The sequence below is a fragment of the Gorilla gorilla genome, chromosome 11, assembly GCF_029281585.2.
Source record: "Gorilla gorilla gorilla isolate KB3781 chromosome 11, NHGRI_mGorGor1-v2.1_pri, whole genome shotgun sequence".
NCBI classification, from domain to species: domain Eukaryota; kingdom Metazoa; phylum Chordata; class Mammalia; order Primates; family Hominidae; genus Gorilla; species Gorilla gorilla.
This window is the reverse complement of record NC_073235.2, coordinates 57538851-57565256: the sequence shown is the minus strand read 5'-3', so window position 1 is coordinate 57565256 and position 26406 is coordinate 57538851. Positions and strand designations below refer to the sequence as shown.

General features: G+C 35.5%; 1 long non-coding RNA gene across 1 annotated transcript in view; it reads left to right on the top strand.

The window, feature by feature from the left end:
- The first annotated feature begins 6145 nt into the window (after positions 1 to 6145).
- Positions 6146 to 26406, top strand: part of LOC109025910 (uncharacterized) — a 114552-nt gene continuing 94291 nt past the window's right edge. Inside the window, exon 1 of the long non-coding RNA XR_008677703.2 lies at positions 6146 to 6262. This is a non-coding gene — a long non-coding RNA (uncharacterized lncRNA). The remainder of the gene's footprint in view (positions 6263 to 26406) is intronic.

The window sequence follows — 26406 nt, the reverse complement described above, 5'->3', positions numbered from 1 at the left end:
TGGCCCATAAAATAACTTGTTAATATTCACAGACGTTTGGTGATCATTCTCTGAAAATTTTTAAAAATAACATTTTAATACAACTTTTATTCCATGGGACACAACATCTGCAAGCACTAACTCATCATATTGACACATTATACTGTCCTAGAATTGTAATGAAGATGTACTTGATGACAGGTACCAAATAATCAATTATTGACATCTTTTGCCATTGAATTAATTTATCTTGAAACAGATCATTTATTAATGAAATAAGAAAAAAATATATTATTTGGATTTTCTTCCTTAATTCTAGTAACCACCCAAAGCTGACAAGCTTAATATTGCTTTTTCTAATAGTATGTGGCTTCGTATATTTTATGATCATTTGTGCTACTGTTAGAAAACAATGGTCTCTTTTCCTTCTTTAATAAAATTTTTTAGCATTAAAATGACAACACAGTATAGAGTTTTTAGAATTTTTCCTACTATCTCGGAAGTATGTTATATTTTGCCAATTTTATCAGCATGCTTCATTGTAAAATAGTTAATTAAATGTGACATTTTCTTTCTTCATTAGAACAAAAATAATGTTGGCAGATTAGACACATTGATGACTGTTATTTGTGGAAAATACTTAAAATCCAGTTTGAAATATATAACTGAAGAATGTTGATGTATATTATTTGTAGTTAAAATAAGAAATATGTAGCAAATAAGAGATAATTATTTTAGAATATTAATAGTCTTTTATAAATACAGATTGACACAAGTATACTATATCGGCATCTAAAAGCTGTCAAATAGTTTTGCCATGAGTGGTATGATTTCTAATATGTTCAACTACTCTTAGTAAATTTGGAACCAACTAGAGTACAATAACTTCTCATTTTGCTTGTTAGGTTTATTTCTAGAACATTCAATGTCATTAAAGCCAGGGGAAAAAAGTATTTTTGTGTGAATTTACATCTTAAAAGATAACTTTTAAATGAATTTTTTAATGTATATGTATATCTCTCTCTCAAGGCATTTGAAAGATAAGTGGTATGTAAAACCATTGCTTCCTGTTAAAAGTTGTGCTACACATAGCAGAATGCCTTGTTTCTGTAGCACTAACCAATTAAATGCCATTATCACCATCTTATCATTGAAACAAAAAAGGCTCCCAAATTTACATAATGTCCCTTAGGAATTGCACTGCCCCAGTGAGAGTCAGGACCTTGAACCTTTGGCCTCTTAATCGATCCTGTGTGCTGCCTGAAGCACCATATTGATCGTGTCACCACTCTGCTTAATATACATAAGATAAACTGCAAATTCCAATATCCTGCATCATCTTGCTCCAAACCCAACTCAGAATTTGTCTCTGTCAAGATACATTATCTTAATGCTTCCATTCATGAAGAACTCTTACACGTTTGAACCCATACTTTTTCTTGTATGTAGCATTTATACTGTTCTACACTTTACTGCTGGTATGTGTATCTCTGCTTTTATTTTTACATTATGTAGATTTGATATAGATGAATTGTTAGTTATAATTGGTGTGTTCAGAAATTTTAGTCACTAGAAATAAATAACATAAATCTATTCTATGCTATAAATATTATTCATATACTTACCTCCAAAAATAGAATAATATTGAGGTGTTAAGAAAACATTCTCATTAAAATCTTTTAGGAATACAGTTCATCTTAAAGTTCAAATAACAAGATGAAAAATATAAAAAATCCTTTTCAGATATTCAATTGCGCTTGATTATTGGCAATTTAATCAATAAATTTGCTTTGTTCTCAAATAATTTTTAATTAGAGAGTCATATTCTCGCTGAACTCTTAAATTTTTCACTGCATTTCTCCTGCTTCAAAAGTGACAAGAAAGGGATTTATGGCCAATAAGAAAAAAACAAAGCATTTCAGATTGAGGCTGACCCTGTATGTTTGCAGCTGAATCAAAATGATCTATAACTTTCAATGGGGCCAATTTGCTACAAAGAGTCTGCAAGATTCTTTAAGTGACAAAGAAGCTGGAAGTCACAGTCCAGCTGTTGAGGGCATAACATGCGTAAGTCACAGTAAATTGAATCCATAAAAACATTTTTTTTAAAAGTGATCTACCATGGAAATGTGGACTCAGCTAAAGAGACTTGTTAAATTTGCTCAATCCCAGAGGCTTTAATATTAAAGGAAAATGTGTTCTTCATGCTATATATAAGTCTTTGGACTAACAACAAAAATATACCTAGCTTTATATTTATTAAAGAAAAATATAAATGAATAAGGAATTGGGGAACTGAGAGAAATGTTAATGGCTACAAAAGGGGAAAAATTGTACTTAGCAAGTTGCAGAGAAAATAAGGAAAACCAAATTTTTACAACTGGAGAGTAAATAAGTCAAGAAAACAGGTTATTCCCTTCCAGGATAATTACCAATTGGGAAAACTGGGCCTAGCAAAGAATGACTTGGGATTATACAAAGATACACAAAACTAAACTTTTGATTCATCTCTGTCACTTGTTAGCTAAGTGACCTTGTTCAAATTATTTAATTTTTGTGAGACTTAGTTTCACCTCATTTCTTCGTAGTTTCTTTATTTGAAAATGTTATTGGTCTTTAACATAATCTGACTATTATTAGAAATTTAAAGCCAATTTTTAGTCTATATTAACACAAAGTTTCATTCTTGGATTGCTTTGATAACTATTCTTCCTTTAATAAGGCTGGGCATGGTGGCTTATGCCTGTAATCCCAGCACTTTGGGAGGCGGAGGAGGGCAGATCAGGAGGTCAAGGGATTGAGAGCATCCTGGCCAACATGGTGAAACCCTGTCTCTACTAAAAATACAAAAATTAGCTGGGCGTGGTGGGGCGCACCTGTAGTCCCAGCTACTCGGGAAGCTGAAGCAGGAGAATCGCTTGAACCCGTGACAGGGAGGTTGCAGTGAGCCGAGATCGTGCCACTACACTCCAGCCTGGCGACACAGCGAGACTCCGTCTCAAATAAATAAATAAAATCCTTTCACTGAAAGTATCTTTGTATATCACATGCCTTGGTTTGCCACTTAAGACTGTGTACATCTGACACACTATTTTGTTTTATTTTATTTTTTCTTCAACTTTTATTTTAAGTTGTGGGGTACACGTGCAGGATGTGAAGGTTTGTTACACAGGTAAATGTGTGCCATGGTGGTTCATCGCACAGATCATCCCATCACCTTGGTATTAAGCGCAGCATCCATTAGCTATTCTTTCTGATGCTCTCCCTCCTGCTACCCCTCCTCAGACAGGCCCCAGTGTGTGTTGTTCCCCACCATGTGTCCATGTGTTCTCATCATTCAGCTCCCACTTACAAGTGAGAACAGCGGTGACACACTGTTTTAAAGAGTAATATGATTTATTTCATTTGCACCTGTGCATGGCATTTTGGCTGAATTATTTACTAAGGATTCCCAGATAGTCCTAATGACTTTTTCAGGTTTTCTTACACACTTGGTATAGTGGAAAGCTCATTTACACCCTAAGGCACCTGTGCCATGTTCATCTTGGGATCACAGGGAAAGCAAACCACAACCATAAGTCTAGATTTGAAGTCACCCTAGTCCCTCCCGCAAATTACGTAGAGTGTTGGGAGTCCAAGATACTGTGCAGTCGGCCCATGCTAACTGCCGTAAAAAGCACATATGTGACTACATTATATAAATTCATATTAAAACTATTTTTGCCTGAATAAAGGATATAACCTTCTCTATAAAGTAGTATAAGTAATTGTTACCTATATAACTGTAACCAATGGTATTTTTTTCTGTTCATCATAAACAAACCCAAATTTTGTATATGCATATATATGTGAGGGTATGTTTGTATATATGTATGTGTGTATATATATGCATATACATATATAATTTTCCAGTGTAAATTACATATTAATATATATTTCAGGTGAAAGTAAAAATATCAAAAAGAAATACTGAGGAACTATAACTTCAGCAATAATATTTGTATTGTGCTGATATAAGCCTCCCATCAAAAAACCCTATAAAATTTAATAAAATATATGACTATATTTTTAGACCTTCAAAAAAGTATATTCAACACTGCAAGTCCTAAAAGAAGAAAAGCTCATGATTTTCCTACTGATTTCAGTAGTACTCTACTTGGGGATAATTTCCCAATTATGACTCATTGAGTTGAAATCCAACAGATCATGGCATCCCCTCTAAGATGCCAAAGAACAAAAGAACAACAACAACAACAACAAACCAGAGAACAAAAACCTGAAGAGATAACAAAGAAAGGCCTGGGATCGAGTTTCATATTGGAGTCCATATGGGACTGGCTGGGAGTCCATGTCTAAGAGCTGAGCTGCTTGTCATCAGGTTGTGATTACCTGAGACTTACCAGAGAGCTGTTTCGACAAGGTTCAGAACAGAACACAGAGACTTGAAATTAAACAGCACTGATGCAATTTGGAGATCTGGCCTAAATGAAGTCGAGAAATGTTATTAATGCCTTATTAACACTTGAACATCCAGCTAAGGTACCACAAAAGCCATAGAAGTAAAGACCTACCTAGACTAAGGTTTATTCAAGACCTGTTGAAACAAAGCCTAAAACCAAACTCTGACAAGATCTGCATGAGAGTATAGCCGTGAAGTTGTGTTTCAAGGAGCAGCCAAGAAAGACATGACCACTATAATAATGCTGTATCATAGGTGGGATCCTGGAGTGGAAAAAGGTTAGAAACAAACTAAGAAAATCTGAATAAACTGTGGACTTTTAAATTAAAAATAATGTATCAATATTGGCTCATTAATTGTGACAACTGTGCCCTAATAATGAATGTAAGTTGACAACAATAGAAGGAACTGGTTGTGCAATACACAGGCACTCTGCACTATTTTCACAAGTTCTCTGTAAATCTGAAATTATTCTAAATTTTTAAGCACTATGTAATACCACCTATATAATGCACAACCTATATAATGGTTAAAATCACTGCAAATGCCATTTGGTAGGACAGGAGATTGAGGCTCAAAATACATTGGGGGACCTTTCAAAGGACACAGAGCTAATAAATAAGTAAGTATTGGAGCCGATGGTAGGCCAACAATGTGGGACCTGAGTGCTTTTCACTCTGCAGCCTGATTCTGCAAATTTGTAGAAACTAAGTCCAGGAAATGACAATCAAAGATGAACTGCCACAGGCAGCAAGTATAAAATGCTGTTATTCCACTTATGAACAGGATTTAATAATCCTTCCTTACTCCTAGTTTTCAGTGTTTAATAAAATTGCCATGACTTTCTTCAAACATTTGCTTTCTTGATCAAGAAAGAAACCTTTTCTATTGGAAGTAGTCCAATTACTATTAATTCATTTTCTAAGAAAGCAAGAGGAATGAAACTATTCAAGAGCATTTACAGAACAATAGGAAAGATGAAGATTACTCTAAATTTAAAGTCAGTTTCTTAGACTCTAAACTTAATATATATGTTTTCTGTCTATAAAATGAGTTTTACTCATTGGGATGCTCGCCTGTATAGACTGACTCTTGGGAGAAGACTGTGTAAACTTTTATCTCTCTTTTTTTTCAGGTTCTGTAATGTATTTGCCTCAGGCAAATTACACATATCCACTTTTATCCCAGTAAAGCCAAACAGCATCTTAAAAAGTTAAATGCAAATATTCCTCCAAAGAATGTTAAACCAATGTAGAATCCCTGAGTTTATTTTTATTATAGCTGTGGATCTCATGAACCTTTTAATTATGTCTTCTGGATTGCTAAGAATATGCAGTCCTGTGATGTTTAGTAATGCAATATAAGAAAATGTTATGTACACAGTATAATGTTGTGTCCCAAATCCTTAGGGCTTTTTTCCTCTGCATTTTTCTCAGTATAGTTTTCTGCTATTGTTAAATTAGTCATCTCTCTTTTTGATGTTTATATACATCCCTTCCCTTTTTTGTACCTTAACCAATGTGGAGCAAAACCATGCTCCCTATGAGTAACCCAAACACATCTCATACAAGTCAGCTATCCGTAGTAGAAATTGGTTAAAGAAAGTAGATTTTTGATTATTTTTGCTCTCCCAGCCTTTCACACACCCCATTCTCTTTTGGGAGAAATAATATTCAGATGTTACCCCTTCAGTTTTCAGGCAGTATCATTCAGTGAAGCTCACTCCAGCACAAGATCCCAAGGACGGTCACGTGGGCTCATCTATGCCAAGCTTAACATTCCATCTCTGATTGCCTGATCCATGTCAGACTAATCAAATCAGAGGTAACAGAGCTGAAAGGCAGATCTTGGAGGGACTACTTGAGGCCTAAATTAAGCTATATCTGGGAAGAAAGCTCAAGATCTTGATTTTTCAGTTTATATGACCTAATAAATTTTTTTTGGCTGAAGCCACTTTGGATGGAAGTTGTAACATTTGCAATTAGAAAATTACTATCAGATACAATGTAGGCAAAGGGGAAAGGAATACAGGGAACTGATTAACATGGAATAGATAGCCCTACTTATAAAACACCATCACCACTGTGAAAATCTCAGAACTTACCTTCTACCTTCTTTCTGGCTTCTCACCATATTTCTGGCTCCTCTTTATTCTATCACATTTCATCTTGTTCTACCCTCTCTCCAGGAATCCCTCTCTGTCTTCTTCTGTAATTGACTAGTACAACTACACATTGGGCTTCGTTTATTATGCAGATAAACTACAATTTTTTCAGAGTTGGTCAGTTAATTTTTAATTTTTTAAATTTTAGTATACATGCTCATGGTATAAAATTAGAAAGGCACCGAAAGCTACACAACTGAAAGAACGTTTTCCTATCACTACTGTCTCCCACATATCCAATTTTCCTCCCTGGAGCTATACATTGCTACCAATTTATGAGAAGAAATTCAAGAAAATTTTTGAAATATTCTATTGGTTTTTAAAGAGACTTAATAGATTACACTTTTACAGAGAATTTTGAAGAATAATAATTGCTTTATTATTATATCATTATGCAAGGAATATAGATGATAATTAGATATATAATTTTATCCTTCTTAGAGAATTACATAGTAATTGCCTTTTCTGTTTGTGCACAAATTTATTTCTTAAAAGGGATGAATAAGTGTGCATGACTAAAATAAAATAGAAATAATGACTCTATATCCCTCAGTTATTTTATGTGTTATTATGAAGTTTATACCAAAGGGATAAAATAAGAATATTTGTATAGTAAATAGTATTAAACATATTTTGAAATATGCAGATAAAATGTCCACTTAAAGCTAATTAATTGTCAACAGATCAATATCCCATTTTTCTTTTTATAATTGTATATCATAAAATTAAACACTAGTCACTATCTCATTAAAATTTTTCAACCATGATTTCAAAATTAAACCAATGGTAAAATAGTACCTCATATATCAAAAAAAGTGGACTGCCACTGAAATGTTATAGTATCGTATTTACTTTCATTAGATTTCTGTTATTGGAGATCAGCATTACCCTGGTTCAGTTGTCTCCCTCCAGGCTCTATACACATCCAAGAGGCACATATTCACATATAATCATTGTAGAATCTAATTATTTTGCCCTGATTCTCATGTAGTTCTTTTCACTACTTTTGATTATCTGTGAAACACATGAAAATAGAATCAAATTTGTTTTTTGTAATAAGTTACCAACATTATTAAGCTAGGCCAGTCAGTTTTACCTTTTCATTATTTTGTAGCATAAAGTTGTTTGAAGGAATATACATATTCTGACTCTAATTTAGAGGTTGTACATTCTAAATCCTGGAAACTAGAAAAATTTCTAGTTATCACTGTGCCTGAATTTATAACACTTTAAACACCATTTATCCATACTTGGAAGTATGAAGTTACCTCCAGGGCTTGAAAACCCCCCCCAATTTGTCTGGATTCTTTTTTCTCCTTATACATGATGAAGAGAGACATTTTGGCAACGCTGAGTTAGATTTCCTGATTGTCATTTAGCTATACTTCTTTGCATTGTAATTCCAGTGATTGCTTCAGTGGATTACTGTGAATTAATTTAACTTACAACAATCTAATTAAACATTGTATTTTTAAATGAAATATAGGAATCTTGAAACACTATAGTTTCATTTATTTCCTCATCCTTTGCACTATTCTTTTTGTATATATTGCTTCTACATACATTAAAAACCACTACCATGTTTTTATGAAAAATTAGAAATTAAGAGCAGAAAGGAAAGATTATATAGTCTTTTGTATTTACACATATACTTATCAGTTTTGTTCATTCATTGCTTCTTGTGGATATGCATTAAAATATGGTTTCACTTCCCCTCAGATTAAGCAAATCCCTTTGGCCTTTGGCCAACACAGGTCTGCTACTGATAAATTTTCTGTTTTTTTTTAATATGAAAACTTTTTTATCTTATCTTGAATTATGAAAGACAGCTTTTCAGTCACAGGGCTGAAATTGTTAAAAATCAAATGACTAAGACGATCTGAATTACAACACAAGAGGAACTTCCAGCCTCATAAAGTGTTTCTTGTTAAAGTGAGGTCATTGATTGGGAGTGAATGGGATCCTATAAATTGGGGTAAAGACACAAGAGAAACCCCAGTGAAGCTGTGGACATTGAACACCTAAGTATAATGAGTCTTCTTTGCCAGTAGAAGAGGTATCCCTACCCCAACTGAAAGTGACCTCCTCATTTACCGGAGCTATTGGCCTCTCCAATCCCAACAGAAGTGGCTTCCATATCCCCAGTGAGTGATAGCTCCTTCCCACCCCCTGCAGTATCAGCCTTTCCATCTCAGCGTGAAGAGATTAACCCTACATTGACAGAGGAAACTATCATGGCCGCCTGGAGGCACTTACCATGCAAGACAGGTGATTCTCTTCAGGACTCACACCCACCCACCACCCCTCTTTGCTTCTAGACCTATAACTTTACTCAACTCCCAGCAGACCTATAAAGACAAGGTACAATATGTGACCCATTGGGAAGTGAATTACACTAAAAATAACCACTTGATGTTTTTAATTTATGCACACAAAAACCAGAGGACATATGTAGAAATGGATACTGAAGGTAAGGAATAGTGGTGGAAGAAATGCAAAGTTGGATCAGGATGAATTTATTGGCATGGGCTCACTAAGTGGAGAATCTGTGTTCAATGTTTTAGTTCAGGGAGTTAGAAAGAGTTCTAACCATTTGTTTAGTTGATTAGGTGAAACATGGACTAAAATGTGGCCTACAGTGGGTAAATTGGAAACGCTGGATTTGTAGAGTCAAAGCAGCAATCTGAATAGTCTGACTTACACAGGCCTATGGTGTTGGCTATTTGGTCATGGTTGTTCCTAGAAGTGAAATAGATAAGAAGTGTGCTAAATTCTTACTTTATCTGTATGAGCAGAAAAGCTCTAGGTCAAGTGAACAAAAATCTGACCTAAATCATTGAAACAGAGTGTCTTAGTCCCTTTATGCTGCTATGACAGAATACCACAAACTGGGTAATTTATAAACAACAGAAATTGATTTCTCACAGTTCTGGAGGCAGAGAAGTCTAAGATAAAGGCACCAAAGAAATTGGTGTCTGTTGAGGGCCTGATCTCGACTTCCAAGATTACACCTTGTTGTTGTGTCCTCTGGAGGGAACAAATGCTGTGTCCTTACAAGATGGAGAGTGGAAGAGCAAGAGAGTGCTCCCTGCAATCTTGAGCCTTTTTATAAGGCACTAATTCATTCAGTGAGGGAGGAGCCCTCATGACTTAATCACTTTCCAAAGGCCGTATCTCTTAATACCACCACAATGGGGATTAAGTTTGAACACATTCATTTTAGGAAGCCCATTCCGATCACAATATAGGGTCATGGCTCCTCAATGTATTCCAAGACTTGAGCCAGTTTACCCCCAAATCCCTGGTATAAAGTGGAGTTCAGCACCACTTAGGAGGGTCCCCAGTACATTACCAAAAAATGTATACTACTATTTCTCTCAACCTTCCTTAAAGGAACATATTGCCTTTTCCCAGGTAATTGTATATTGGGGGAAAAAAAAGAAATAATTAGAACTTTTGGGGATATCTGGACATTGGCTCTTAATGGTCAGTAATTCCAGGACAACCAAAACAATACTTTGGCCCACCAATCAGAACAGGTCTTGTGGAGGTCAAATGATTAATGGAATTTTAGCTTGGGTACTTTTCACAGCAGGTCCAGTAGGTCCCCAAACTCATCTGTGGTTATTTCTCCAATTCAGGAATGCATAACTGGAATAAGCATACATACAGCTGGCATAATCCCCATACTGGTTACCTTGCAGAACAGTTCTCTGGATGGCATTGGACCTACCCAATCCTCCCTGCCTTTCTTGTTTACAGTTATCAAGAATGACTGTAGAATGTTCTGGGAGTGCAATATCCTGAGATAGAAAGGCAATGCTTGAAACAGCCCAGGCCTTGTTTCTGTCTCTTCTAGGGAATATAGTATACTAAGCTAGGGAGGAACTGTTTAGAAAAGCCCAGATTTTGTTCCTTTCTATCTTGGAAGCAGGATATCCTTCAAATTTTTAACCCAGTGTGTCATGTGGCCCCTTAGGTATATAACCCAGGATGGACTGCCTTTTTGGGAGCAAGTGTGGTACATGTAGGTGAGACTCCATCGTCCCCCTCACCACAGTTTCTTGAGCCTTGGGGAAATAGCTCACAATAAATCCTAGGTTTCTTTTGTTCCTTGCTGCCTATCTGTAAGTAATAAATCCACATTATGTAACTTGTTGTATATGAAGTGTTCTGTCTCACCAGACTCAGAAAAGTTTATAACCAGTGTGCCATAAATCTGTGTCACATTCCTGGCCTGTGGAGTGAAGATTATTATGCTAGGAAAGGCCAAGTTAAAGCCATTAGAACCACTTCTACTTAGAAAAACAGTAAATCAAAATGCAATATTTCATTTCTAGAAGAATTTCAGAAATTAGTGCCACTATCAAAGACTTGAAAAATGCAAGGTTGATGACTCCTAGCCCATTCCCCATTCAACTCTTCTATTTGGCCTATGCAGAAGACAGATGGCTCTTGGAGAATGATGGTGAATTAACATAAGCTTAATTGCATAGTGACTCCAATTGCAGTTGCCGTACCAGATGGGGTTTCATTGCTTGAGCAAATAAACCCATCCCTTGGTACCTGGTGTGCAGTCATTGATGTAGCAAATGGCTTTTTCTCCATACCTATTCATAAGGCCACCAGAAACAGTTTGCTTTAGCTGGCAAGGCCACAGTACACCTTCAGTGTCCTAGCTCATAATTTTATCAACTCTTCAGCCCTTTGCATTCATTTTGCTTACAGGATTCTTGATCACCTTCCCCTTTCATAACATGTCTCCCTGGTTCATTGCATTGATTATATTGTGCTGACTGGACCTAATGAACAAGAAGTAACAACTACTCTAGACTTATTAGTAAGACACTGGCATGTCACAGTGTAGGAAATAAATCTAACTAAAATTCAGAGGACTTCTGACTCAGTGAAATTTTCAGGACTGCAATTGTGTGTGGCATATTGAGGTATTGCATCTATGGTGGAGGATAAGTTGTTGCACCTAGCTTCATCTACAACCAAGAAAGAGAAGCAAGGCATAGTGAGCCTCTTTGGATTTGAAGAGGAACATAATTCTCATTTGGGAGTGTTACTCCAGCCCATTTACCAAGTCACCCAAGAAGCTGCTAAATTTGAGTGGGGTCTAGAACAAGAAAAATGTCTTCAATAGGTTTGCGTTTCTATGCAACCTGCTCTGCCACTTTAGCCATATGATTCAGTAGATGCAATGGTGCATGAACTGTCAGTTACAGACAGGGATTGGATAGGTGAATAAAAGTACAGGCTCTTATGATTTGGGAGCAAAGCCCTGTTATCCTCCACAGGTAACTACTCTCCCTTTGAGTAACATCTGTTGGCTTTCTAATGAACCTTAGTAGAGACTCATACTTATGGGCCACCAAGTTACTGTGTGACCTGAATTACTTATCATGAACTGGGTGTTACCTGACCCACCAAGCCACAGAATGGGACATGCACAGCTTGAACAGGCCCTAAAGTGGTACATGTAAGTCAAATGAATTCGTGGCCCAAATGTCCATAATTCTCACTCCCACTACACTGCCTTTTCTCTCCCAGCCTACAACTTTAGCTTCCTGAAGCGTCCCCAGCAATCAGTTAACATAGGAAGAGAATATCAGGCCTGGTTTATAATTAGTTCTGCATAATACACAGGCACCAAAAAGTGGACACCTGGAGTACTGCAGCACCTTTATGGGACATTCCTGAAGTACAGATGTAAAGATAAATTTGCTCAATAGGCAGAACTTTCAGCAGTGCAGAGCTGGTTTTGCACTTCCTTGGAAGAAGAAATGGTCAGATGTGTGATTATATATCAAATTATGTGATGTAGTCAATGGTTTGGCAAGATGGTCAGGGACTTAAGAGGAACATGATTTAAAAAGTATTCACAAAGTCCTTTGAAAGAAGCAGCAGGCAGCAGCCTACATCATGAACCAGGTGGAAAACTTTCCACAAGAGAGAGTGAACTTATTCACACACCCAGAATACTACTACAACAATAAGCATCTGAGAAAGCCATCACACAAAGATTCTTTATAACCAAGGAACTCATACACAGCCTTCACCACTGAAAGCACTCAAAGCCAAATGTAGGTGACAATAAACTATAAACATTAAGGCCACATTCACAAAGGGAAAAATAATTAAAAAGTAAAATCCAGTCAAATAAAAAAATAACTTCAAAAATAATTAGAAGAAATAGTCCACCCAAATGAAAAGGAACCAGGAAAGTAATTCTGGCAATATGAATGAAGTAGGATCCTACAAGACCCCTGAAAGATCACACTAACTCTCCAGCAGTGGATCCAAACCAAGGTGAAATATTTAAAATGCCAGACAAAGAATTCAAAAGATTGATTATTAAGTTACTCAAGGAGATCCAAGAGAAAGTTAAAAAACGTAAAGAAATTTTAAAAAATAAGTATACATATGAAAATTTTTCTAAAGAGATGGATATTTTAAAGAAAAACCTATCAGAACTTCTGGAAATTAAAGACACATTTAAGGAAGTACAAATTGCAGTGGAAAGTTTTAGCAATAGACTAGGCAGAGGAGAAGAAAGAATTTCAGAGCTCTAAGACAAGGCTTTCAAATTAACCCAATCAATCAGACAAAAATAAAAAATAAAGGAAATAAACATAGTGTTCAAGAAATATGGGATCATGTAAAATGGCCAAATCTAAGAATCATAGGTGTTTCTCTGGGAGAAGAAACAGGAAAAAGTTTGCAAAACCTATGAGGGAATAATTGAGGAAAACTTCCCTGGTCTTGCTAGAGATTTAGATATCCAAATTCAAGAAGCTAAATGCCTCCTGGGAGATTCATTGCAAAAAGGGCATCACCGAGACACACAGTCATCAGGCTATCTAAAGTCAATGTGAAGGAAAGAATTCTAGCAGTGAGACAAAAACATCAGGTAACCTGTAAAGAAAAACCTGTCAGACTAACACCATACTTCTCAACAGAAATCTTACAAGTGAGAAGAGATTGGGATCCTATTTTTAGTCTCTTTAAAAAGAGTAACTGTAAACCAAGAATTTGGTATTTAGCAAAACTAAGTTTCATAAATGAAGGAGAAGTAAAGTCTTTCTCAGGCAAGCAGATACTGGTATTTGTCAATATTAGGCCAGCCCTACAAGAAATGCTAAAACGAACAAACAAACAAAAGCTTAAAACTGAAACAAAAGGTTGATAGGCACAGAATAGATATACCTGAAAGCATAAAATTCACAGGGCTTATAAAACAGTAACACAATGAAGAAAACAAAGTCACTAGATAACAGCATAATGACTGGAACAGTATCTCACATCTCAATATTAACATTGAATGTAACTGATAGAAATGCTTCTCTTAAAATATACAGGTTGGCAGAATGGATAAAAAATTACAAACCAAATATTTGTTGTCTTCAGTAGATATGCCTAACATAGTCTTATAGATTCAAGGTAAAGGGGTAAAAAAAGATATTTCATTCAAATGGAAAGCAAATGTGAGCCTGAGTAACTATTCTTACATTAGATAAACATACTTTAAAGCAACGACCTTAAAAAAAACACAGAAGGTTATTATATAATGATAAAAGGATCAATTCAACAAGAAGATATAACAATCCTAAATAGATATGCACCTAATCCTGAAGCTCCCAGATGTATAAAGCAATTACTACTAGACTTAGAACAGAGATAGACAACAACACAATAACAATGAGGAACCTGAGCACTCCACTGATGGCGCTAAACAGGTTATTGAGGCAGAAAATCAACAAAGAAACATTAGATTTAAACTGCACTCTGAAACAAATTGACCTAACAGGTATTTATAGAACATTTTAACCAAGAAAAGCAGAATATACATTCTTATCATCAGCACCTGGAACATTCTCCAAGATAGACTATATAATAGTCCAGAAAACAAGTCTCAATAGATTTTTAAAAATCAGAATCATATCAAATATCTCCTTGGACTACTGTGGAATTAAAACAGAAATCAACTACAAAAAGGAACCCTCAAAACTATACAAATACATGGAAATGAAGCAATCTGCTCCTGAGTGATTTTTGGGTCAACAATGAAATCGAAATGAAAATTTAAAATTCTTTTGAAAGGGGTAACAATAACACAAGTTATCGAAACCTTTGGGATACAGCAAAAGCAGTGCTAAGAGAAAAGTTTATAGCACTAAACACCAAAAAGTCTGAAAGATCACAAATTAACAAACTGAGACCACAAATTGAGGAACTAGAGAAACAAGAGCAAATCAAACACAAAGCTAGAAGAAGGAAAGAAATAACAAAGATCAGAGCAGAACTAAATAAAATTGAAACAACAAAAACTGCAAAAGATCAATGAAACAAGGTGGGTCTTTGAAAAGACAAACAAAATTGATAAATCACTAGCTAGATTAACCAAGAAAAGAAAAAAGATTAAATAACCTTAATTAGAAATAAAAATGGAGACATTACAACTGACACCACAAAAATACAGAAGATTATTCAAAGTACTATAAACACTTCTGTGCACACAAACTAGAAAATTTAGAAGAAATGGATAAAATTACTGGAAACACACAACCCTAGCTTGAATCAGGAAGCAATATAAATCTGAAACAGACCAATAACAACTGGTGAAATTGAATCATGAATTTAAAAAATTGCCAACACAAAAAGCCCTGGGTTAGATGGAGTCACAGTCAAATTCTTCCAGAGATTCAAGAGGAATTAGTACCAATCTACTGAAACTATTTCAACAAAGGCAGTATCACCCTGATACCAAATCCAGGAAAAGACACAACAGGAAAAAAAAAAAAAGAGAGAGAGAGAGAGAAAAAAGCTCATGAACATAGATGCAAAAATCACCACAAAATGCAAGGAAACCAAATCTAACAACTCAGAAAAAAAAATTCACCATACCTAATTGAATTTCATCCCAGGGATGAAGGGATAGTTCAACATATACAAGTCAATAAATGTGATACATCACATAAGCAGAATTAAAAACAAAAACAAGGCTGGGTGCAGTGGCTCACGCATGTAATCCCAACACTTTGGGAGGCAGAGGTGGGCGGATCACGAGGTCAGGAGATAGAGACCATCCTGGTTAACACAGTGAAACCCCTTCTCCACTAAAAATACAAAAAATTAGCTGGGCGTGGTGGTGGGCGCCTGTAGTCCCAGCTACACAGGAGGCTGAGGCAGGACAATAGCGTGAACCCGGAAGGCAGAGCTTGCAGTGAGCCAAGATGGCGCCACTGCACTCCAGCCTGGGCGACAGAGCGAGACTCCGTCTCAAAAAAAAAAAAAAAAAAAAAAAAAAGAACTACAAAACACTGCTGAAAGAAATCATGGATGATACAAACAATTGGAAATACATGCTATGCTCATGGATTGGAGGAATCAATATCATGAAAATAACCATAGTGCCCAAGGCAATCTACAGATTCAATGCAATTCTTATGAAAATACCAACATCATTTTTCACAAAATTAGAGAAAAACAACTCTAAAATTTATATGGAACCAAAAAGAAGCCCAGATAGCTAAAGCAATCCTAAGCAAAAATAGCAAATCTGGAGGCATCATATTACCTGACTTCAAATTATTCTACAGGGCTGTAGTAACCAAAACATAATGGTACCAATATAAAAACAGATACATAGAACAATGGAACAGAATAAAGAACCCCAAAATAAAGCAAAATATGACCAACTGATCTTCCACAAAGCATACAAAAATATAAATTGGGGAAAAAAACAACTTATTTGATAAATGGTCCTGGGAAAAATGGTTAGCCAGATGTAAAAGGATGAAACTGGATCCCTGTCTCTCACTATATATAAAAATTAAGTGAAGATAGATTAAAGACTTAAAAAATAAAGACCTGAAACCATAAAAATTCTAGAAGAAAACCTAGAAAATACTTTCTGGGCCTTGGCTGGGGCAAATAATTTATGAATAAGACCCCAAAAGTGAATGTAACAAAAACAAAAATAAAAATAAATAAATTGGACCTAGTGAAACTAAAAAGCTTCTGCACAGCAAAAGAAATACTTGTCAGAGTTAATACACAACCTGCAGCATGGGAGAAGATACTTGCAAGTTATGTATCCAACAAAGGTCTTATATCCAAAAATCTACAAGGAACACAAATAAACCAGCAAGAAAAAATCCCTAATAAACCCATTAAATAGTGTGCAAATGAAACGAATAGACATTTCTCGAAATAGATATTTGTCATATATACATGACCAACAAACATATGAAAAAATGTTCAACATCAGTAATCATCAGAGAAATGCAAATTAAAACCACAGTGAGATACTACCTTACCCCAGCCAGAATGGCCATAGGCCATAATTAAAAAGTCAATGAACAATAGATTTTGGTGTGGATATGGTGAAAAAAGGAATTTCAGCAACTTATACATTGCTGGTAGGAGTGTAAACTAGTACAGCCTCCGTGGAAAATAGTATGGAGATTTCTCCAAGAACTAAAAGCAGATGTGCCATTCGATCCAGCAATCCTACTACTAAGCAAAGAATTCACTATATCAAAGGAAAAGAAGTCACCATGTCAAAAAGACACCTGCATGCATATGTTTATTGCAGCACAATTCACAATTGCAAAGATGCAGAATTAACCTAAGTGCCCATCAACCCATGACTGGATAAAGAAAGTGTGTGTGTATGTGTGTGTGTATATATATATATATATATATATATAATATATATATATATATACACACACACTTTATATATATATACACATATGTGTGTGTGTGTGTATATATATATACACATACACATGGAATACTACTCAGCCATAAAAAAGAATGAATAATGTCTTTTGCAGGAATTTGGATGGGACTGGGGGACATTACCCTAAGTAAAGTAACTAAGGAATTGAAAACCAAGTACTGCATGTTCTTAGTTATAAGTGGGAGCTAAGCTATGGATTTGCAACAGCATACATAATGGTATAGTGGACATTAGAGACTCAGAATGGGGGAAGTGGGGAGGGTAGTAGGAATGAAAAACTACCTATTAGGTACAACGTATGCTACTTGGGTGCACTAAAATCCCAGACGTCACCCCTATAAAATTCATCCATGTAACCAATAACCTCTTATGTCTTTAAAGCTAGTGAAATTAAAAACTTAAACAAATTAATGACAAAGAAATTTTGTCACATAGACTTATCTGAGTGGATGAAGGATGATGGTGAAGGAAAATCCTCTCAGTGAGCAGAACTTTGGGCAGTACACTTGGTTGTTCACTTTGCTTGGAAAGATAAATGGCCAGATGCACAAATATATTTTGATTCATGGGCCATGGCCAATAGTTGGCTGGATGACAAGGACTTACAAAGAACAGGATTGGAAAAGTGGTGACAAAGAAATTTGGAAAAGAGTTATATGATAGACTTCTCTGAATATGCAAAATGCAAAGATATTTGTGTACATGTGAATGCTTACCAAACAGTGGACTCAAAAGAGGAAAATTTTAATAATTAAATAGACAAAATGACTCATCCTATGGATAACAGTTTGCCTCTTTCCCTAGCCACTCCTGTTACCATTCAATGGGCTCATGAACAGTGTCATAGTGACAGAGATAGAGGCTATGCATAGGCATAGCAACATGAACTTCCACTCATCAAGGCAGATCTGGCTATGGCCATCATGGAGTGCACAATCTGCCAGCAGCAGAAAGCAACACTGAGTCCCCAGAATGGCACGATTATTTGGGATCATCAGCCAACTACCTGGTGGCAGGTTGATTACATTGAACCACTTCCATCATGGAAGGAGAAGCATTTTGTTTTTATTGGAATAGACAGTTACTCTGGATATGTATTTGTCTTCTCTACATGCAACACTTCTGCCAAAACTACCATCTGTGGACTCACAGAATGCCTGCCTTATCCACTGTCTTAGTATTCCATGCAGCGTTGTTTGTAGTACAGCAGTGGACCCATACGTATTGCATTCACTGGTTTTATCATGTTCCCCAATGTGAGTGGGCATCATCCAATCCTTTGAGATCCTGAATAGAACAGGCTCCTTTATGTCTGTTTTATGTCTGCTTTATGTGTGCTTTAGCTGGGGTATCAGTCTTCTCCTGTCCTTGGACTGGAATTCACACAATCTGCTCTCTGTTCTCAGACCTTTGGACTCAGATTGGAATCACACCATCCTGAAGCAGCTGGTTTGATAGATAGTGGAATGGTCTTGTGAAGCATTAGTTAATGACAGCCAGTTTTCAATACCTTGCCAGGCTGGGGAATGATTCTCCTAAGGGCTGTATATGCTCCTGTTTTTACCATAGCCAGGATTCACAGGTCCAAGAATCAAGAGGTGGAAATGGTATTAGTAACCCTCACTATTATCCCACTAGTGACACACTAGCACAATTTTTGCCTCCTGTTTCCATAAGTTTATGCCCTACTGGCTCAGATGTCTTGGTTATAGAGGGAGAAATGCTTCCACCAGAAGATACAACATTGTTCCCATTGAACTGGATGTTAAGACTTCCACCCAGCCACTTTGGGCTCCTCATGCCTCTGAAGCAACAGGCAAATTAGGGAGTTAGGGTGCTGGCTGTGGTGATTGATTCTGACTCCCAGGAGGAAATTGGACTACTACTCCACATTGGAGATAAGGAAGAGTATGTATGTCTGGAGTACAGGAGATCCCTTACATTGTCTCTTACTATTATCATGTGCTGTGATTAACATCCATGAAAAACTACAACAACTAATCCAGGAAGGGCTAATAAAAGCTCAGATCCTTTAGGAATGAAGTTTTGTGTTACCACTCCAGGTAAAGATCAGTGACCAGCTGAGTTGCATACTGAGGAAAAAGGAAGTACAGAGTGGGAAATAGAAGAAGTCAGTTATAAATGCCAGCCATTTGACCAGTTATGGAAATAAGTACTATAATTGTGATGTGTAGCATAAGATATATTGACTTTACATCATAATATTTAAGTATTAATTTCATATCCTAATATTTAAGTTAAAGGATATAAATTTGAACAGTAAACATCATTTGCAGGATAGCTGTATTACATTAGTTGGAATGACCTCAGTATTGTTTTTATTTGTAGGTTAAGCATAATTTAAGGAATGTATAGGTACCACGTTGACAAGGGGTAGATTTGTGATTAGTAAATTTTACATATCAACTTGAATGCACTGTGGGGTGCCTATATTAAACATTATTTTTGGTGTGTCTGTGAGGATGTTTATGGATAAGAGTACCATTTAAAATCAGTGCAGTAAATAAATTAGGTAGCCCCCCCCCCAATGTTTGTGGGCATCATCCAGTCTATTAAGAGTTCTAATAGAATGAAGATGCAGTGGAAAGAGGAATTTATCCCTTTCCTTCATGCCTGCCTGTTTGAGCTGGCCTTTTGACTGGAATTCACACCATCAACTCCCTTAGTTCTCAGACCTCTAGACTCAGACTGGAATTACACCATTGGCTTTCCTGGGTTATCAGCTTGCAGACAGCAGATGGCAAGACATCTCAGCTTTCATCGTGAGCCAATTCTTCATAATAAATCCCCTATGTATCCTATTGGCCCTGTTTCTCTGGAGAACCCTTACTAACACAACTAGTTTACTGCAATTCACATATTTATAACCACATATGAAATGTGCCATTTTTTCTGACTGCCTTCAAGATTTTCTTTCTTCTTCTATTGAAGATAATACAGGAAGTCATGGCTAAAAAAATAGACAAGAAAAAGAAATAAAAACCAACCAAATCAGAAAGGAAGAAATCAAATTGTCTATGTTTGCAGGTGACATAAACTTAGGTATCAAAAACTTGAGAGACTTCACAAAAAGTAAAACTGTTAGAACTAATAAATTCAGTAAAGGTGCAGAATAAAAAATCAACATTCAAAAATCAGTTGCAATTCTATAAACTAACAACTAACTCTCCAAAAATGAAATTAAAAATAAATCTTATTTATGATAGCATCAAAAATTTAACCAAAGAAGCAAAAGATCTTTACTCTGAAAACTATAAAACATAGTTTAAAGAAACTAAAGTAGATACCAGTAAATGGAAAGACATCCTATATTTATGGCTTAGAAGGATTAATACTGTTAAAATGTCCATACTAAACAATCTATAGATCCAATGGAATCCCTGTCAAAATTCCAATGGCATTTCTCAAAGAAATAAAAAAATTCATTTCTAAAATTCATATAGAACCCCTTAAAACTCATGTATCCAAGGCACTTGTGAGAAAGAAGAACAAAGCTAAAGGTATCAAAACTCTTGATCTCAAACTACATAACAAAAGTACAGTAATCAAAATGGTATGGTATTGGCATAAAACAGATACATAAAACAATGGAACAGAATAGAGAGCCCAGAAATTAACCCATATATAGGCATCTAATATTTGACAATGCTGCTGAGAATCTCCAATAGGGAAAGGATGGTGTCTCTAGTAAATGGTGTTGGAAATACTGGATATCCACATGCAAAAATATGAAATTGAATCTCTATCTTGCACCACTCACATTATTAACACAAAGAGGATTAAAAGTTAGAACTGAAACTGTAAAAGTCCTTGAAGAAAAGGGGGAAAATACCCTTTGACAATTGGCCATGGTGATGATTTTTTTGATACAACACCAAAAGCACAGACAACAAAAGCAAAAATAAGCAAGTGGGACTACATCAAACCAAGCATATAACTACACATACAATAAATTATCCTTGTCTCATTTGTCATATAACTTTATCCAGGACACTGTCTCACGTTATCCAAAGATAATATGAAACATCTTTTCATTAATGTATAGATACTTGTTATTCACGACACTTGAGGCATTTTATTTTGCTAGCTTTTAACTTATTTTGGGTATGCTAAAATAAAATAGAGCTGTCTTAATATATAATTTAATAACATGATGAACTTTGAAGTGTTCCAGAAATAATTTGCTACTAAATATAAAGGAGTGAGTTGTGTTGATGCTAGTTTAAATCAATAATTGTTTCACTCTCCCGCTTGCATTTCATTAAGCTTTGTTTAGTAAAAAGAAATGGGTGTAGGTAAAGCTGTCTTGCTGACATTGTAAAATATATAATTTTGTTTATCAGTCAGGATACATTATCCTTTTTAATGCCTTGAGTAGGGGAGATAAATGGGTAAAGGATTGCTGTGTGCCAACTTCTCTGTCCCCCCAAATCCAACATAAACGGATTTACCTCAAACTCATGTTTCTACCTACAAAATCATGTTTCTGCCAGAGCCACTACAGAATTATCAAAATTGTACAAATCAGCTCTCTGATATGAAAAATATAACTTTTTATTAGTTAAATATATAAAAAGAGCATTATTTTTTATTTAAGTATATAAAAAGAGCATTATTTTTCAAGATAAAATTTGATCACTTATGAGTCACATGATGATCTCTATATAACAATTTGAAAAACTATTACCACACATGACATGGATGATTCTGATAAGCAAGATTCAATAAAATAAATTAGACATAAAAGAATTCATAAAGTGTGACTCTTTTGAGACAAATAGAAAAAGTCAGAACTAACCCATGGACACCGGGAAATTAAAGTGGATAATACTCTGCTTTTTGATTTATTTGCTGATTTTATCCATCTAAACTATCTATCTGTCTATCTATCTATCTCTCTATCTATGTATCTAATCACGCATGAGAATTTTCTGATATGTACATTTATGATTTGTGCACTTTTTCTGAATGTTGTAATTCCTTAAAACAAATTCCAAAAGTCTATCCCACCTCTGTTCAACTTATAAGTAATTTTGCCTTCAACAAAAATTTTAGTGATTAACTTAGTGTTTTGCTTCTCTAAATTTTATTAACATTTATCAGTTTTGCATACTCTAGAAATTTGTTACACAAATAATTCAGAATTTATACTGAAGTGGATAAAGAATTTGCACCTTTGTTCAAGAAGATGGATTATTCAATTTCAAACTCCTTGTAGAGTTCAATAGGAACTCATCATTTCTACCTAGATGTGATTGATATATTTAGAAATATCTAAACCATTAATAAGGCTTTTAGACTGTGCTTAGATGGCCATTTTCCTTACTTTATGCCTGGGAAAAACTGTACTATATAAAAGCACATTTCACTAAGTATTAATATTCTCCATGATCTAACCATGACAGGCTATTTTTTTGTTCCCTTGGCACTAATGTGATGGATTAATGTAGTAAGTATGAAAAGCCAAGTCTTTGATGATCATAGAAACTCCAGGCATAGAATGTCCATTCCTAATTCCAAGCAAAGTTAGGTAAAAGTAGAAAAGGGAAAGAGAGCAAAATAATTCATAAAGAAAATAAAATGAGATTTCATTATTCCTATTGTGGAAGAATGTACCTTTTGGCTCTAGTATCATAGATGTTAATTATAGTTTTCACAATGGTAAGGCATATATTTTTAAAGATCAAGTTAAAACTTGAAAAAAGTAGAAATTATTTACTTTAAAATTGTCAGAGAAAAAAATAAAGCTAGTTAGCTTGTCTTATAAAATTTCTGTGAGCTGAGTACTTCACAAGCTAGTCGATTCTATTATCATGTCAAAAGTGTTCTAACATTAGAAAGTGATTCCTTATACTGAGACAAAATACTTCTACCTGACAGAACTCAAAGCAGTAAAGACAAACTTGTGACTCACTTGAATTATCTCTTTTCCAATGTTTTTGCATGTCCCTTTACTGTTTATTATATAACAAAGTGTCCTGACCCTTCATCATCCTAGGTTACATGTTTTCTAGAGATGTGCTCTGATTTGTGAATATTCCTCCTGAAGCAGTGTCCAAAGATAAATTCAAAGGCAGATTCCAAAAGACTTTAGCCCTTTCCAACATGATAGCAGAGGCCATAGAACATGTTCACGTGCTCTTACGGTTTCATAGAAATTTCAAAAATAATATATTTTAATCTCAAAAGTTGCCAAGGACTGAATGTTTGAGTTTTGCATAATTCTTATGTTAAAACCGTAACCCCCAATTTGATAGTATTTGGACGTGAGGCCTTTGGGAGGTACTTAAGTTATGAATGAGATGAGTAGTCTTATATAAGGGAACCCAAGGAGCTCTCTCACCATTTTTCTGCCAGATAAGGATACAAAGAATGGTAGTCTGAAACTGGATGAGAGTTCTCACCAACACCAGACAACATTGGCACCCTGATCCTGGACTGCTGACCTCCAGTACTGTGAAAAATAAATCTCTTTTTTTTTTTTTTTTATAAGGCACCCATTCTATGATCCTTTGTTACTGCAGCCCAAACTAAGGCAAGACTACTGCCGCTATTATATTCCAACTTCCTCCCCTTTGTCATAATTCACCTCGTGTCTGGAAGAATTGGAGGATTCGAGGGTATTTTAGGGATCTAGACAAAAAGAAATTGAGTTAGTTAAGTGGGATACAGTTATGTGGTTTCTGAGCATTAAAGCCCATTGTAATAGTGACATCTATTTTGGTTGCTTAAAGACTTGCAGTCAGCTGGTCCACTCAGTAGTGTGACACAAAGGTAGACGAAAGAAATTATATCACCAAATGGTAATGGGGTTTGAGATGTATGGATATAAAAGCAGAATGTGGGAAATCCTCCCACATCTTAGCTTTTATATGTGAGGAAAATTTCATACAGATGTCTTCAAATTTGACAACAATTTCAGAAAAAGTGACTTTCTGAATAATGCGCTGTGGACTAGAGAGCAATTCTTATAAACTATCAATAATAAAAACAAATTTTGATCAACTTTCCTAGTGAAAAGACTGAAATAGCTATTAACTGTAGAAGGCATAATGGGACAAAATCATTTTCGTATGAAGAGGAAGTCAGGGTATAAAGCTACAATATATCCGAAAACCATATCACAGAGGTATATCAGGCAGTTAATTCATTTTAAAAATAATGGTTTTTTTCTAGATTTGGTGATGTCTAGTACTTGTAAATTTCTTTTTTTTCTTTTTCTTTTTTCTTTCTTTCTTTCTTTTTTTTTTCTTAAGACGGAGTCTCGCTCTGTCACCCAGGCTGGAGTGCAGTGCTGTGTTCTCGGCTCACTGCAAGCTCCGCCTCCCAGGTTCACGCCATTTTCCTGCCTCAGCCTCCCGAGTAGCTGGGACTACAGGCACCCGCCACCGCGCCTGGCTAATTTTTTGTATTTTTAGTAGAGACGGGGTTTCACCATGTTAGCCAGGATGGTCTCAATCTCCCGACCTCATGATCCGCCTGCCTCAGCCTCCCAAAGGTCTGGGATTACAGGTGTGAACCACAGCACCCAGTCTAGTACTTTTAAGTTTTTTAATGTGTAATTTGTTGTGATTTTTAAAATTCTAAATAAATATTGTTTTTCTATATCAAAAAAAATCAATGAGTTGAAAGGAAAGATACACTTTGGCAAATCTCAAAAATCTCTCTTCCATTAAACTACCCCAGTGTAGGTATCTTTTTCTATTATTTACAACCCAAAACATTGAGTCCATCTCTAAAATTGAGAGCTTCTTAATTAGTCTTTTCCTGGGAATAGACTTAGAAATGAGTGAATGTTGATGAGATCTTGGGGGAAATCCTAGGTAATTTGATTATTGCAAAGTGACTTCTGAACAGGAGAATCACGGAGGAAGGATGAGAAACGTCATGTGCGAATCAGAGTTTATGATAATACATAAAGACATCTTAAAAATACAGCAATATTTGCAACATTAGCTATTTTATTCCCTTCACCTTTCCATCACTAAATTATGGTTTTTGTCAAAAGATATTTATGGGTTCTAATAATAGCTTTGTGTAACATTTATACTTTACAGAATGCTGCTGCACACATGACTCAATGTGCTTGTCTTTTTTTCTCCTAAAAACTCACCCAAATGCTTTGGTCTTTCCTTTCACCTTAGATTCAAAAAGTATTAACGTGCTATTGAATTAAACCTTGTCAAATAGTCGAAAGTGTCATCATTCTTTCAAAGCTTGCAAGAGGGAAACTAATTTTCAGTATTCCATCTTCTCTTATTGATGTCCTCATGAAAGTGTTAATTATCAAATTTATTGTTTAGCTTTGTTAGATTAACATTACGTAAATATGTATCAAAGTAAATATTGTTACTAAGAAATGACTGGACCCCAGAGTTTGAAGAAAGGTATTATTAATAAATTGAAGACATGCTACAGTAAACACAGGGGACTGTAGAAAGTGTGTCAGAGTGAGAGAAAAAAATATGAATTAGAACCAAAATAACTGAAAAATAGAGAAAATATGAATACAGATCTCAAATATCTGTAGCTAGAAAGAAATTATTCACCTCACAAATATATTCCGGAGCTAGAAAGAAATTATTTAGGCAGTTAGTGAGGATAAAAGAGTCCTTGGCAAGGTTTCCCTTTTAATAAAAAGCAGCCCCCAAATCATTTCTTTTCTAACAAACAGCAGCCTGAAAAATCAAGCTGCAGACATAGAAAAGCCAGCAGCAGTACCAATAGGGAAAGGCTACCTGGGGGGGCAGGCAAGCTCAACATGGAGGTTCCATCTTCCCTTTTCTTTGTCAACCATGGGTACAGTAAAATAGACAACATGATTCCAGCCAGGTAGAGAACCCAGTTGCATAATAAAAGATTAGAATGGGGTGGCCATCTTCTTTGCATACTATGCAAATGGCCCACCTGGTCTGACCAGTCTCTAGTCCCCCATGTAAATCAGACACCACCTCCTCATGCTCATGTATAAAACCCCGTGCATTTCACCATGTAGCCAGAAGACCCACTTGGGAGCCCCGCTTTCTCTGC